General features: G+C 43.7%; 1 long non-coding RNA gene across 1 annotated transcript; it reads right to left on the reverse strand.

Moving 5' to 3' along the window:
- Positions 1 to 12,240: 12,240 nt before the first annotated feature.
- On the reverse strand, positions 12,241 to 15,833 carry LOC133647837 (uncharacterized). Its single transcript, XR_009825788.1, has 3 exons — positions 14,751 to 15,833; positions 14,477 to 14,681; positions 12,241 to 12,839 (listed from the first exon to the last, which is right to left on the reverse strand). It is a non-coding gene; the product is annotated as an uncharacterized LOC133647837 (long non-coding RNA).
- Positions 15,834 to 16,598: the final 765 nt, after the last annotated feature.

Raw genomic sequence — 16,598 nt, forward strand, 5'->3', positions numbered from 1 at the left:
TAAAGATACAATTATTTTTAAATTTACTTTCCCTAAATATTTAAAAGTATTCATATTCTCTTCATGTCATATTATGCTCGTTACAGTGCTGTTGTTTTTAGTTTTAGTTTGTATCCAATCAGAATTCAGCTATCTTATGTTGCCATGCTGTACCAAATCTGCCAGAGGCCTTCAGAATCAACAATGTAGGCGTCTGTGCACTGTAAGTGATCGGGGACATACAGGTGATAGACAGTTGTGATAGCCAATCAGATCACGCGTTGTTGTCAGTAAGGCCTTCTAGCTGGCCTCACGTAGAACGTGACGTTTACGCCTTCTGTGATTGGATACTCATCGGGACCGTTAGCGAGTGAATTTGAGAACAAATAGAGATGAGAGACAGTTGCGATAGCCAATCAGAACACAAGTTGTTGACAATAGCCTATCTACGTAGCCTGATGATAACGAGACTGTGATTGGATACACACTTGTCATTCCAAAGTGAGTATCCAATCACAAGTTTCAATTTAGCAGGAAGCGGGAAGTGTTCCGCGGTAGCCAGACCGGGAGAAGCAGAGAAGGAGAACAAAACGTTGATTAGGTGGCAGATATATATTTGCAAGGCCATTTTCAAGAACCCCGGAAGCTAGCTCAGCTGTTCTGGCGATGAAACGCTCGCCATTTCCACTCGAATAAGCTGACGACGAGGGGCACCACTGGCTTTTACGGTGTCGAATAGCTGCTACAAATTGGGAGTAAAATATTTTATTTTTTGCAATTTTAATTATGACAGTACCACATATGATATGTTTTAATTGCTGATGCATTATGATTGATTTTTAAATGCTCCAGAAAATAACCCGTTTCGTACACAGTTGATGTGTTTCAATGCACCGTTGGGGCGTATATGTGTTCCTGTATAGTATTTCTCCAGCAATGGTCATGTGGGGACATCAATTATGGTACTTTGAGAGATAATCTTTGAAGTCGGACACCCCTGAAGGCCTAGGTGGGAAACCCACGGCCCGCCACTGGTATTGTGACTATGGTAAAGTACAGTGGTGCAACAAACATCCATGCTGTTAAACCAGCAATTGAACAGCAGCCATCTTTGTTTTATCTTGCCGCAATTCATCCCGCCTCATTAAGTTGATGGTGTTAATGCCTCTCACCGCTGTAAGAACATGCAAAGTAGTGGCAAGGCACAAAGGGCTGCGTGTTATATTCATTAGGTTTGGAAAGTGTGATTGACCTAATATAAATATTTTCCAAAAACTGAGTTTTTGCATCGGATTGTATTAGAGGATGTACCCAATTAAGCATCAAGGGGGGTGTTTTATTTTGAATTGTAGTGTTTATGTTGAATTCATATGTTGTGGCTGCAGGTTTGTGATAAGGTGGTGGTGTGATAGTAGTGTTTAGAAGTCTTTGTGTGTATTTATATGTGTGTGTGTGCGTGTGTGTGCGCACGTTTGCGTGTGTGTGTGTGTGCATGTGTGGGTGGGTGTTGACGCTATGCTTTGACACAATGTGTTCAATGGGAGTTTTTGTGTGTGGTTGGCTCTCACTGTCTGCGGGTGACAAAGGCTGACTTAATGGACTGGTGCTGAGTGGTGGCGGCTGACACACACGCGTGCACACACACACACGCACGCGCACTTACACACACACGCACACACAAACATTATATCTGTATCAGTCAGACTAGCTTCATCCAGAATGAGATTGTAAGATCAGAATCAGAATCAGAATCAGAATAGTTTTATTGCCATTGTTTGAGAACGCGTTCACAAACTAGGAATTTTTCTTGGTGCAAACGTGCGACATAAAACACATATAACACATATTTGGTATAAAAGAGCTGTGACTGAGCTATCAGATAGACTTAGAAGGGATTCAAGGAATTCAAGGAGCTGCTGTTAGGAGTTATTGTTTATTTGCCTGATGGCCGAGGGGAAAAAACTGTTCAGGTGGCGGGAGGTGTGGGTCTGGATGGAGCGTAGTCTCCTGCCTGAGGGGAGAGGGGAGAATAGTGTGTGTCCAGGGTGAGAGGAGTCAGCTGTGATCCGACCCACACGCCTCCTGGTCCTGGAGGAGAACAAGTCCTGGAGGGATGGGAGCTTGCAGCCAATCACCTTCTCCGCAGCACGTACGATGCGCTGCAGTCTATTCTTATCCTGGACTGTGGCGCCGGGGAACCACACTGTGATGGAGGAGGTGAGGATGGACTCTATGATGGCTGAGTAAAACTGCACCAGCATCTCGGTCGGCACCTTAAGTTTCCTCAGCTGGGCCTTCTTGATGAGGGAGCTGATGGTCACCTCCCACTTGAGGTCCTGGGTGATGGTGGTGCCCAAGAAACTGAAGGAGTCCACAATGGGGACGGGGGTGGTAGAGTCAATCAGGGTGAGGGGGGATGGTGGGGCTGTGACTTTCCTGAAGTCCATGATCATCTCCACTGTTTTCTGGGCGTTCAGCTCCAGGTTGTTGAGGCTGCACCAGGACGTCAGCCGGTCTACCTCTCTCCTGTAGGCGGACTCATCGCCATTCGAGATGAGCCCGATGAGGGTGGTGTCATCCGCAAACTTGAGCAGTTTTACGGATTGGTGACTGGAGGTGCAGCAGTTTGTATACAGGGAGAAGAGCCAGGGGGAGAGTACACAGCCCTGAGGAGTACCAGTGTTTGTGGTTCGACTGTCTGAGACAATCTTCCCCAGCCTTACGTGCTGTCTTCGGTCTGTCAGGAAGTCATTAATCCAACTGCAGAGGGAGTCGGGCACGCTGAGCTGGTAGAGCTTGTCTCGTAGCAGTCCAGGGAGGATGGTGTTGAAGGCAGAGCTGAAGTCCACAAACAGGATCCTAGCGTAGGTTCCTGGGGAGTCCAGATGCTCCAGGATGAAGTGGAGGGCCAGGTTCACTGCATCATCCACAGACCTGTTGGCTCTGTAGGCAAACTGCAGTGGGTCCAGGAAGGGGGCGGTGATGTCCTTGAGGTGGGGCAGGACCAAGCGCTCAAAGGACTTCATGACCACAGACGTCAGCGCGACCGGCCTGTAGTCATTTAGTCCTGTGATCCGTGCTTTCTTGGGGGACAGGGACAATGGTAGAGGTCTTAAAGCAGGACGGCACGCGGCATAGCTCCAGAGAGGTGTTAAAAATGTCAGTGACGACAGGAGCCAGCTGGTCCGCACAGTGTCTGAGAGTCGAGGTGGAGACAGCTAGCACCATGCCAAGCTCCACCACACCAAGCTCCACGGCAGGTTCCAGTATCTACACCACGGCGGGGTCCAGTACCAGCACCACGGCGGGTTCTAGTACCTGCACCACGGCGGGTTCCAGTTCCTGCACCACGGCATGTTCCAGTTCCTGCACCACGGCGGGTTCCAGTTCCTGCACCACGCCAAACTTCAGTACCTGCACCACGCCAAGCTTCAGTACCTGCACCACGCCAAGCTTCAGTACCTGCACCACGCCAAGCTCCAGTACCTCCACCATGCCAAGCTCCACCATGCCAGGTTCCACCACGCCAAGTGCCGCCAGTCGCAGCTTCACGACGCCAAGTGCCGCCAGTCGCAGCTTCACAACGCCAAGTGCCGCCAGTCGCAGCTTCACGCCGCCAAGTGTCGCCAGTCGCAGCTCCACAACGCCAAGTGCCGCCAGTCGCAGCTCCACTCCGCCAAGACCCAAGCCAAGATCCAAGATGCCAAGACCCTAGCCAAGGACCAAGCCGCCAAGGACCAAGCCGCCAAGACCCACGCCTAGACCCACGCCTAGACCCACGCCAAGATTCAACGCCAGCCTCGACGTCATCTGCGGCATCGACGCCTGCCACGACGACGACGCGCCCACCTCTTCGTCGGCCACGGATGTGGTCGTTCCCTGGGCGTCCGCCACGCCAAGTGCGTCCACCTCCTCTTCGGCCACGGTAGTGGCCATTCCCTGGGCGTCCGCCACGCCAAGTACGCCGACCTCCTCGTCAGCCACGGATGTGGCCGTTCCCGGGTCGCCCACCTCATCAGGTTCAGAGGCGGTCTATGCGTCGCCGCCACCTGATTCTGCCCCGGTGGATTCGGGGACATTTGGTCTGGCGACCCACCTCCAAGTCCCCCACCCGGGGGGGATCTGTCATGTCTGTTGATCATGTTTTTGTTTGGCTATGTTCTGTTTGGTCTTAAGACTCTTTTTAGTTCCTGTTTACGCTCCATTGTTTGGTTACCATGTCAACCCATTCGTTTAACCTGTTTCACGTTTTGGACTCACGCACCTGTCACTAATAATGTCACTATTATTTAAGCTTGTAGTTGCCAGACAGTCGGCCTGGCGACATTACCTCTGTTATCTGATGATACCCATGCTACCCATGCTACTTATGTTACCTGATGTTAATTTCATGCTCCGCTCATGCCACAGTAAGTGTTTCTGTTTCATGTCCATTGTTTTGCCTTTAGGCTAGTCTTTGTTTTCATAGCCAAGTTTTTTTTCCGCCTTGTGCGCGCCTTTTGTTTGTACCCTATTGTTTGTACTTTGTTAGAATTAAAATATGTCTTTACCTTCATCCGATGTCCAGTCAAGTCGTTTTGCACCCAGGGAAAACAATCCATGCAGGAAACTGCACCATAGTCCACGTCTTGACACCATTTGTGCATCTAAGGGTTAAGACATGTATGAAATGTGAGAAATACATAAGCTGTCTAATTGAGATGCATGATGGAAATGCAGGCTGTGTGAAGAGTAGTGTGAAGTGAAGTGAATTATATTTATATAGCGCTTTTCTCTAGTGACTCAAAGCGCTTTACATTGTGAAACCCAATATCTAAGTTACATTTAAACCAGTGTGGGTGCCACTGGGAGCAGGTGGGTAAAGTGTCTTGCCCAAGGACACAACAGCAGTGACTAGGATGGTGAAATCGGGAATCGAACTTGGAACCCTCAAGTTGTTGGCACGGCCACTCTACCAACCGAGCTATTCCGCCCCAAGTACAATTTTGACCAAAGCTGGTGAAATATGGAAAAAAACTATGTGTCTGTCACGATCGGCCTTCGTCGGAGTAGCACCCCAACGCAGAGGAGAAAGACTAAAAATAAAAAGCACATTCAATAAGGAGGGAGAAAAAAACAACTAAGGACGCACACAAAAAGTGTGGAGAAACAAAGGTGGCACATTAAAAGGTGTGGAGAGGAACAACTAAACACTACACGGCAACACTGGGACAGAGCCATATGAACGAGGAGTGTGAGTGAAGCCAGAGCAAAGGAGATGAACACGACTGGAAGGGTGAAACATTAGGAATCAATTGGCAAATTGTGAATGGACTGGAGAGCTCAGGTGGTCAGGTATAGAAATAGGTTTGTTGCTGTGCCCGGAAACCAGGCACTGCAACAAAAAGCAGACAGGCAGCAGCACAGCTGCCAGATCATGATAGTGTCCATGCAATGTTTTCAGTCACATCTAAATCCTTAAGTGTAAAAAGAAGCGCAGCAGTGTTAATAATTTTGCAGCATGGAGTCAAAGCTGATAAACCAATACAGTCATGGTACGCTGCCTTCGATGACCTTTTAACGCACCGCAAAGGTCCTTGATTGACGTCGGTGCCAGCTTGAAATGTTAATGAGCCCTTCAGTCTGTCCTGTCCTATGAAAACATGCTAGAGCCACCGTCGATACATTTACTTATAGGGTTCATAACCAATGTCCACTGCAGAGGACGCTGGTTCTCAGGAGTAAATATCACATACATTGTGTACTGCAGTATAAACTGTAGCTGCAGAAAAAGAAGAAGGAAGATGAGCATTAAAGAAGTCAGTCGGCTTGTCTGGACGAGGGCACCTGGAGTTTGCACAAAGACGTTCTTTTATTTGGATGCTTTGAAACGAGAAGATAAGACAAATCCCCCAAAGTGAGAAAAAGTCTTGTGTCCTTAGTTTGAACTTCTTCCTCCTCCTCCTCCTTCTTCCTGCTACACCATTTAATGTCGTCTTTTGTATGCATTTGCTAGCACTAACCTACTCTAATGTTAAGTCAAGTTAAGTTAAAGTACCAATGATTGTCACACACACTAGGTGTTGCGAAATTATTCTCTGCATTTAACCCATTACCCTTGATCACCCCCTGGCACGTGAGGGGAGCAGTGAGCAGCAGCGGTGGCCGCGCCTGGGAATCACTTTTGGTGATTTAACCCCCAATTCCAACCCTTGATGCTGAGTGTCAAGCAGGGAAGTAATGGGTCCCATGTTTATAGTCTTTGGTATGACTCGGCCGGGGTTTGAACTCACGACCTACCGATCTCAGGGCGGACACTCTAAAATGTGCGCCACATGTTAGCATTTTGACCTAATATCAACATATATGTTTACAATTGTCATGTTTGTAATACTAGCCTAGCACAATTCTATGCATTTCATTTCTTTAAAAGTTGCCCCACAACTAAACTCTGTCAACTCAATCAAAAAAAGTGGTTAACCCAACCCAACTTTCCTCTATTGTTACATTTTCTTTAAAAGGTAAACGAAACCCTGTTTATAACTCTAAAGAGTTTGTATTATTATTGGTTATTAGGCCGTACCTTGGACAACCCGCCATTCAGTTATTCAGCTCATACAGCTAGCTTTAGCGTCGTCCTGATGGTCGAGTCTGCTTATCGCCAAGTGAGAGTGAGAGTTGACACGCGTTCTGGCAACCGGGTGCGTGGAGTAGGCCACACCTACAATATTGTTGATCCAGCTGACATCAGCTGTTTCTCGACTGGGAAATCAAGCGCTTGCTGGCCCAGTTAGACCTGTTTGAAACGTCACGCAGGACACGCCTGCCTGCAGGGAAGAGACGTTCGTTTAAATAATCACGCTTGTATTTGGAGACCACCTGTGAATGGCAAATAAACACGAGTAAATGAGAGGGCCAAAAAATGTCACCGATTAAACTGCTGCAACATCGCGCAGGTCCTCCCCCTTCTAAACCGACCTGCTCGCTTGAAGTTGACGTTCATTTCCGGTTTCGGGTCAGAATTTGCAATAAAAGTGATTATTGTCATTATCAGACTAGATTCAGCTCCATAACCCTCCATGTCTCTCTTTACTGCCATTCAGTTGTCTTTGGAACGAAGGGGGCTAACAAGCTAAACACTTCAACAAACCTTAGAGGAAAATCTAATCTAATTTAAAACATTTGTAAGCTCGTACAACACTTAAATCCTTTAGCATATCAGTATGTGGAATTAAATTATGGAATGAATTAACCAAAGAAATCAAACAAAGCACCAATATGATTCAGTTTAAGAGACTGTTCAAACTACAAGTGTTCACAAAGTACACAGAACAAGAATTATGATGAATATCTTGAACCCTTTTTTAAAATTATTATTATTTTTTTTTTTTGAGATAAAGATTATTTATGTATTTAATATTTGTTTACTTACTATGGTATATTATGTATTTATTATTTATTCACTGTTCTGTTACAGAGAACAAGGAAATAGGATAACATTTGAACAAATTTTGAACATGCATATACGATACAATGTAATGCATCACATATTTCCCGTTGTTTCATTACAGCACGTCCAAAAAGGAGTAGGAAGAAGCTGAGCTTATTTAATCCTACCCCTTTTCATACCATAGCAATTTTATTCCATTTCCTCATTCTCTGTAACATAACAGTGAACAAATAAATAATAAACAAATATTATACCATAGTAAGTAAACACATATTAAATACATAAATAATCTTTGTCTCAATAAAAAAGCTTTAAAAAAAAAGTTTTCAAGATATTCATCATAATTCTTGTTCTGTGTACTTTGTGAACACTTGTAGTTTGAACATTCTCTTAAACTGAATCATATTGGTGCTTTGTTTGATTTCTTTGGTTAATCCATTCCATAATTTTATTCCACATACTGATTTGCTAAATGTTTGAAGTGTTGTACGAGCACATAGATGTTTTAAATTAGATTTTCCTTTAAGGTTATATTTCTCCTCTTTTGTTGAGAAGAATTGTTATATATTCTTGGGTAGCAGGTTATAGTTTGCTCTCTACATAATTTTAGCTGTTTGTAAATGCACCAAATCATTGAATTTCAATAATTGTGATTTAATAAATAAAGGGTTTGTATGTTCTCTATATCCAACATTATGTATTATTCTAATTGAGCTTTTTTGTAACACATTAGTGAATGAAGCGCACATTTGTAGTTGTTTCCCCATATTTCTGCACAATAACTCAGATATGGTAACACTAGCGAGCAGTAGAGAATATGAAGTGATTTTTAGTCCAGAACATGTTTTGCTTTGTTCATTATTGACGTATTTCTTGCTACTTTATGTTGTATATTTTTTTACATGAGATTTCCATTTATTTTATCATCTATTGTTGATTGTTGATTCACTGTATTCACTGTACTCAGATTTCATTGTTGCAACTGATCATCAACTTGTTTTGTTTTTTCAATACCAAAACTTGGCTTTAAACTAATGTTTGCAAACAATTTTTTTAACAGATTTTTCACATTTTGTGATTTTGATTAATCGCGATTAATCTCAGTAAATTACTTGCTAGTATAATTTAAATTAAAAAAAGACTCCAATATTTTGACACCAATGTTATTTTATTGTTATAATGTCAAAAATGAATTCTGAGAACTGGATAACAGTTTTATCTTACAGAAGTCCAGCCGAGGTTTATTTTTTGATGTGAAACTTGATCACTGACGATACAACAACCCACGCCCCCTGTCAGGTAGACATCCATAGTTTAAGTATAGGAGCATAAATTGCGTGATTAATCTGTGTCTATACATGATTTAGGGATAAACACCTTACACGCCACCCTGAGAAAACTGATGTTTAAATTCATATGTAGACTGCAGGGGTACGAGAATGATCTTATATACAGATAACCAATCCTAGGTGTAGTTCTGATAGGTAGCAATCGTATATATGGAAACACTGGTATCTCAGAATCAGAAATCAGAAATACTGTATTAATCCCCGAGGGGAAATTAAGATTTTCAGCACAACCCCATTCAAGAGCAGACAATCATTACAGGGAGACAGAACAGGATCGCTGACAGGTCTGCCAACTTCCGGCGCCCCTTACAAAAAAGGTGAGGAACAGGTAAATGCTGAGGAGGGGGGGACATGAAAAAAAAAAAAATTCGGTCTAAGCCTGGGCCCCTGGAGAAGGGGTCCAGACTGAGGCCAAAAAAAACTAAAACTTATAGCCATAGCACACATAAGCATGTGTGTAAGAGGGAAACATCAAAGAACACAAAGGACATTAAAGACATTAAAAGAGCAGAGCTGATGCAACCAGCCATTTCTACATACAGCTACAAAAAAATGAATACAAAAAATAAAAACTGAAACATATACACTGTGGTGGCCTCTGCGGTGTTCCACGCCATCGTCTGCTGGGGTGGAGGGAGCATGGCCAGACACAGGAGCAGACCCAACAAAGCAACCAAGAGAGCCGACTCCACCCTTGGCCGCCCACTAACTCTCGGCCAGTGTCCAGTCCGCATGGATGAGCGAGGATACATCCAAGGAGACCGAGGTGTCCGATACCTGCTCATTCAGCCAAGACACTGTGAAGCTTGTCCGTCCCGGCGCTCAGTGCTAGCTCCGCAGCCCTGTCTCTTCATCCACATCTCCTCCAGTCTCTACAAACGGACTCTGGTGTGGCAGAGTCTAGTCTATCTGTGCCTTTTATAGAACGTGTAGACGCATTTTTAAAGTATATATATATATATATATATATATATATATATATATATATATATATATATATATATATATATATATATATATATATATATTTTTTTTTTTTTTTTTTAATTTTTTTATTGCTGCTTTTATTTATTTATTAGATGCCTTTTTACTGAATATGCACAAGCACTGTTTTGAAATTATGTGAAAATGCCTTTTGTACTGTATTTTTCTTTTTTTTGTTTTTGTTTTATGTACTGTATGTGATTGTACGGGTATGTCTACTTGGACGTTGGAGTCTGCAATAAAGCTTGATTGAACCAAAAAACATGCACCTGGGGATAGGTTGATTGGCAACACTAAATTGGCCCTAGTGTGTGAATGTGAGTGTGAATGTTGTCTGTCTATCTGTGTTGGCTCTGTGATGTGGTGGCGACTTGTCCAGGGTGTACCCCGCCTTCCGCCCGAATGCAGCTGAGATAGGCTCCAGCACCTCCCGCGACCCCAAAAGGGACAAGCGGTAGAAAATGGATGGATGGATGAATCGCATTAGTTAATGTGTTAAATTTGACAGCGCTACTTTAAAACACTATATCAATTAACACTCGTGTGATTCTCTCTTGTGTTTATTTTCATTGGGGCAGCAGTTTCGTGTAAAACTAGTGGATTTTAGGGAAATAAAAATTGCGCCACTATTCCTTGCTGACTGTACATTAAAACAAGAAGAATTGTTTTTTTTTAAGAAAATGGACCAGATCCTAAAGATGGCGAAATAAATACTCTTGCTCGCCGTCTCTTATCCCTGCAAGAAAGGAAACACTCAAGCCACCTACGTTTCCCACAGTGCTCGGCTGCAGTGAAAGGATGTCATTTTGCTTGTTTAATTACCAGCTTACTGCAAGTAACACACACGCACACGCACGCACACGCACGTGCACACACACACCCACACACACACACACACACACACACACACACACACCCACACACACACACACACACACACACACACACACACACACACACACACACACACACACACACACACACACACACACACACACACACACACACACACACACACACAAGAGAAGAATGCGGCTGTCAGAGTGCAGGAGCAGAGAGGATAGAGAGATAAATGGGGAGCAGACAAAGTGAGAGTTGAATAATTCATGGAGGTGTTTTTTGGTTTTGTTCTCTTCATTTCTTTATGCTTTGCTTCCTGGACTTGAGCTTGTTTATTTGTATTCCCTCATTAGCACAACATGGACACAATTGTACAATGTCGATCACTGTTCAAGTCAATACGGATGAAACATGACCTGTTAATACACGCTTCTGCAAATGTTAATTTATAATGTTCGGATCAAACCTTTATCGTTGCGTCACAATCTAGTACTCATTGGAATTCATGCTTTGGTGGCGGCGGCACTTGTGACTGCTACCACCACAATTATCTTGCTAATCGCTTGTGTTACCAGTTATTCACACAATCATGGGTGTGTGTTGATTAATGTTCTGTGCCTGGTAAATCCATACAGCTACACAAGGTGTACACTGACTACTCTAAAGCATGGGTTCTCAAACTTTTTTAACCAAATAGCACCTCAGAAAACACTTAATTCTCCAAGTACCACTGTAACGACCAACACTGAAATACAGTAGCGTAGTATGCCTAAGTATTCATTAAAACAAGGGAGAGGTTTTATTTAACATGTATGTTTCCGTTTTTTCTCAACTGTTTACAAGCAATTTTGAAAACAGGGCTCCTTTTTTCCAAATATTCAGAGTTATCCAAACAACACACTCAATTTGCATAACTCCTAGATCAGGGGTGTCGAACACGGTTACACTGAGGGCCACATCGCAGTTGTTACTGCCCTAAGAGGGCCGCTTGTAACCGTATATAATTTATGAATATGAATGTATAAGAATTCACCTCATCCATCCATCCATTTTCTACCGCGTATCCCTTTTGGGATCGCGGGGGTCCTGGAGCTATCTCAGCTACAATCGGGCGGAAGGCGGGGTACACCCTGGACAAGTCGCCACCTCATCACAGGACCTCATGATATTATAAAATTAATTGCTGTGCATTTGATTATTATATTAGTATTACATATACTGTAAAAAAAAAGTAGTAGCCGCCACAACTTCACCGAAAAATTTACAATGGTTTTTACAGCATATAACTGTAAATGGAAAAATGGTAATAAAGTTTTTTTTTTACTGTAAAATCCTGGCAACTGAGCTGCCAAATTATTTTACTGTAAAATATATTTCTACAGTGTACAATTTGATGAATAAATTGCTTTGATATAACTCAAGCCGATATTTATTTTGTTCTCATTTTAAAAAGTTTGAAATCAATGATAGTATTATATTTGTTGCATTATTAGATAATAAAGTCTAAAATATACTCAAAATGCTTTATTGACTCATATTTCAGGGCTTTTGCGGGCCACATTAAATGATGTGGCGAGCCAAATCTGGCCCCCGGGCCTTGAGTTTGACACCTGTGTCCTAGATTGTTTGCAAAATGACACTCTTCAATCAAAACATATACACACATTTATAAGAAAGATGTTTTCTTTCCATCTCACTAACCCAGTCTTCAATTGATCAGGCAGTGTTGCAGTCAGTCAGACGCGACAGTGATCGCTACAAAATACATTTGTAAAAAACCCTATTTCAGGAAATAGCTGGTCAAACCCACAACATTCTTCACACAGAGGCAGAGAAAGTACATATATACAACAAACAAAAACAACACTGATTGCAGACTGATGCAGGCTGAATAATATTATTTTCTTACTATACTCAGTTACAGTAACAGATAAATCAACAATGAAAGTCAGAATAAAATAGTAGTTTTTCTCACCACTGTAAAGTGTAGACAAAGTACCTACACTTACAGCAACTCTGAAGAGAAACTGAAGGAACAACAACAACAACAACAACAACAACAACAACAACAGTGTAACTAAACATTATCTCGCTGTCTGGCTGGAACAGGCCATAAAAGTGTATCCACATCACAGGCTATGTCTTCAATGGCAAGGCCCCGTTGGAAGAATCGCCTTGTGTGACGAATCCATCCCTGCACAGAAGCTGCTCCAATGAGATCACAGGCCCGCTCCGTGGCCTGAATGAAGGCCGTATGCCTTCCACCGCCATGCAGAAAAAAAATGTATCTATTAGGTTTAGGAAGGGGGAGCATGGTGGAAAGTATAAGGCCCCTTCTACACTAAGCCGTTCTTCCAGGCCCTTTCCAAAATCGTCGCTCAACATTGCTATGTTGCCGTCTGAGATGTGTAGTATCCGAAATAGCTGCAATCGCCCGTTTCCTTCTCTTAAGGTATTGATGTGTGATTTCCACAAGCGTCTGTACTTGTAGAAGAAGGACAAACACGGGCATGTCTGGCTGATTCGCCTCCATATTTCTAGTGGTTGCCGCCGAGTTACAGAACGGGTTGTTATGAATCTGGCTGTGGCGCGTCCTTTTTGACATCACTTCCTGTGTGGGTCGCAGTCTTTCTGGCGTCACTTCCTCTCCGAACTCAGTTTGTAAACGATCAATGAGTCCATACAAAGCTAAGAGCCGGAGATTCAAAAAATACACGGCGCACTTACCCGTGTAAACATTATCCAAGGAGGGCAACCTTAAACGATGGTTTAGTGTGGCTGAAACGGGGTGTAGGCTAAATAAATATTCGTTTAAGGGGTTATCCGGCTTAGTGTAGACATAGCCTCAGACTGCAAATTCAGGGTGCTCATGGAACCACTTGTGGACCAGAGCAGATCAATGGAAAGACACTTTATTGTCCCAAACAACAATGAACCGCATGTGGTTCACTTGGTTTATAGATTTATCAAAATGATAAAACACAATTTTGCAAACTGGTGTGTTTTTATCAAAATACCTAACACAACTCACAAAATCACACACTCAAATTGCGAAAAAATACCTCCTATAGCCGGCAAAAGTAAGCACTGCAACTAAAACTGCATATAACGTTGTCAAAATCAAACTTTTGCACCAAGCGGCACACACGTCATGCATATTACCACATTTTTGTCAAACTAACTACACACTGCTTGGCATACTGCAAAGCACTCTCATCTTTTGCATGATTGCATAGTAATAAATTATTTCAACTTGTAGGAAATTCTTCAGATTGTTCACATGCACAGAAATATTTGCAGAAAAAAAAAAACTTTTCTCCAAAAAGTACAATGCAACATATGCACAGCAGATATACTGTATTTATGTTGGTATAAACAAAAAAATGCTCACAAAAAAAACAAACCAAAAAATCACAGTAAACTGAAACAGTAAAATTGCAGTAAAAATGTAGGCAACAAAAATAATTCGGCAGCATCTTGCCGCACAGCTGAGTCTGGCCACATTGGCTTATCCATACCACAGACAATATTCTCTTCCATTGTTGTCGTAAAAGAAAGAGGTACTCAACTGTGGTCTTTTGATAGTGCCTATTTCCTGATTGGAGTGTTAACAATTAAGCATTCAGGTGTTTGGCTAGGTGGGACATATATTAGCTCATGTGGTGTCATTTTGAACGGCAGTGTTTTAAAATTGCAAACTTGTGACTTGATGTCAGATTGCTGTGTCGTATGCAGACAACCGTGTTAAGTTCCTTTAAAAAATGCCATTTTGAATTGCAAAATGTGTGTAAATCACAAAATGTGTTTAGACTTTTGTAGACTTGAGAGGTGGTTTTGCTCTCTCTTTGTTGCTACACGTGCTGCGTGTATCATGATCGATATTAAAGTGACTCACTCGATGGACAGTTGTTCATCTGGTCCAGCTGGCCGAGGATGTTTCCTGTTGATTTTCGGTAAACAATCTGTGGAGGGGGGCGTGGCCTGCGGGCCTGCCTCGGAACGGGGTGTGCAAGGACCGGCCTCGAAGACAGCGACAGCAGCAGCCGGAACGAGACAAGTAGTTGGAGTTGGAGTGGGAGCCAGAGAGAGAGCGACACGGACTAAGAAAAAGACATTTTGCTGGTTAGCAAACGGCTCTCAACATATATGAAAATAAAACAGTGTTGTACCCTGAAATCCGGGCTCTCGTGGCAGTGTGGTGGTCCGAGAAACCCACTGGAGGGCAACCTCTACACAAAAATTGCTTGTCTCCAAGTTGCATATTTATAGCTTCAAAATCGCTTTCACCTCCCATCTGCTCCAACGTCTCACTCTTCCTTTGTTCGTGCTGGCTTCCATAAGCAGCAGTATATTTAACTTCAGGAGTATAAGGTTGTGAATCCTCATTTGTCCAAAAATAGTCGTCTTCGTTGTATGTTACTAAGTGTTCCATGGCTACAACACAGGGAAGTAGGAACACACAGGGGAGAATCACTGCTCTAAAGGTAATCCTGTTTGACTTTTTATTGTGGCCTTGACAAGATTTAATTTAATGCTTCTGTGTGTGTGTGCGTGTGTGTGTGTGTGTGTGTTATTGTAACTCTACTCTTCTTCTAGTGTCCCGACGGGATCACCATCTTATCGTGGTGGGGCACTTTGCGCGTCTCCATGACCCCTAGAGCTATGTCGGCTGGAGTCTTGTACTCCTGGCAGGGTTACCCATGCCGAACAGGTCGAAGGGTAGAGTCCAGACTAAGAGTGATCCCGAAGACCTCAACGGTAGAACAGGCAGAAGATGGTAGCAGTGAGAAGCACCACAATGGCTGTAAAAGTGGACGAAGGCTAAGGGAGCACACCCTGACAGAAAAGCAAGCTGGTGGCAGCAAGCTTTGAGGCGGTTTCCCAAAAACCTGGATTCCGGCAGCTTCCTGCAGTTGTAAGAAGATGCCGGTCGTCTAGGGTCTCCCTTGCCACTGGAACGATCTTCTTACAATCAAGGTAGTGGCGTTGGGAAAAGCGCACCCCTCATGCCACTCTAAAAACCATCATTGCGCAGGTATCTTCTTTACCTGAGTCTCCGACCTCAAAAGTCTGACGGCGATGGAGCGTCCAGTAACGGGGGCAGGTTTGAATGAGCTGGAAGCTCTTAGCTGGAACTCTGCACGTCAGCGGCACAGGACAACGGTCGTTAGCAGCTGGGATTGAGTGGCAGCTGTTTCCGGCAGACTCCTGTGCGTCTGAGCAGCCCCTATTTAGGGACCGCACTGCTCACCCCAATTGGGGAAAGGCCTAGAAAAGGTGGAAACCGCACCTGTCGGGACATTCCATTACGCGGTCGAAATACAAAGATTTTACCATTTAGAATTGCAGCATGGAACATAAGGACACTCCTGGATGCCAGTCCGGACAGACCACAGCGCAGAACAGCACTTGTTGCCAGCGAGCTAAAGTGCTACAATGTGGATGTGGCAGCACTCAGTGAGACCCGATTCCTCGAGGAAGGCTCACTCAATGAAGTAGGAGAGGGTTATACGTTCTTTTGGAAAGGATACCCCATGGGCGGACCACACCTTCACGGAGTTGGTTTTGCAATCAAGAACAGCCTTCTGCTCAAGCTCACAGAATCACCAGTGGGTGTCAGTGAAAGGCTCATGACTCTTCGCATCCCCCTTGCAAAATGCAGACATGTCACTTTGGTAAGTGCCTATGCACCAACTCTGCCATCCAATGATGAAGAGAAGGACTGCTTCTACCAGGCACTCGATGACATCCTCAGTCACATCCCGAGGAGTGACAAAATCATGTTGCTTGGTGATTTCAATGCAAGAGTCGGAAAGAACACGCAAAACTGGAATGGTGTGATCGGCGCCCACGGCATTGGAAAAGTCAACCCCAATGGCATGAGACTCCTTAGTCTCTGTGCGGAACACGATCTTACCATCACAAACACCATCTTCCAACAAAAGAACAAATATAAGGCATCCTGGATGCATCCCAGGTCCAAACACTGGCACCTGATCGACTATGCGATCGTGAGG

Source organism: Entelurus aequoreus, linkage group LG04, assembly GCF_033978785.1.
Source record: "Entelurus aequoreus isolate RoL-2023_Sb linkage group LG04, RoL_Eaeq_v1.1, whole genome shotgun sequence".
NCBI lineage: Eukaryota > Metazoa > Chordata > Actinopteri > Syngnathiformes > Syngnathidae > Entelurus > Entelurus aequoreus.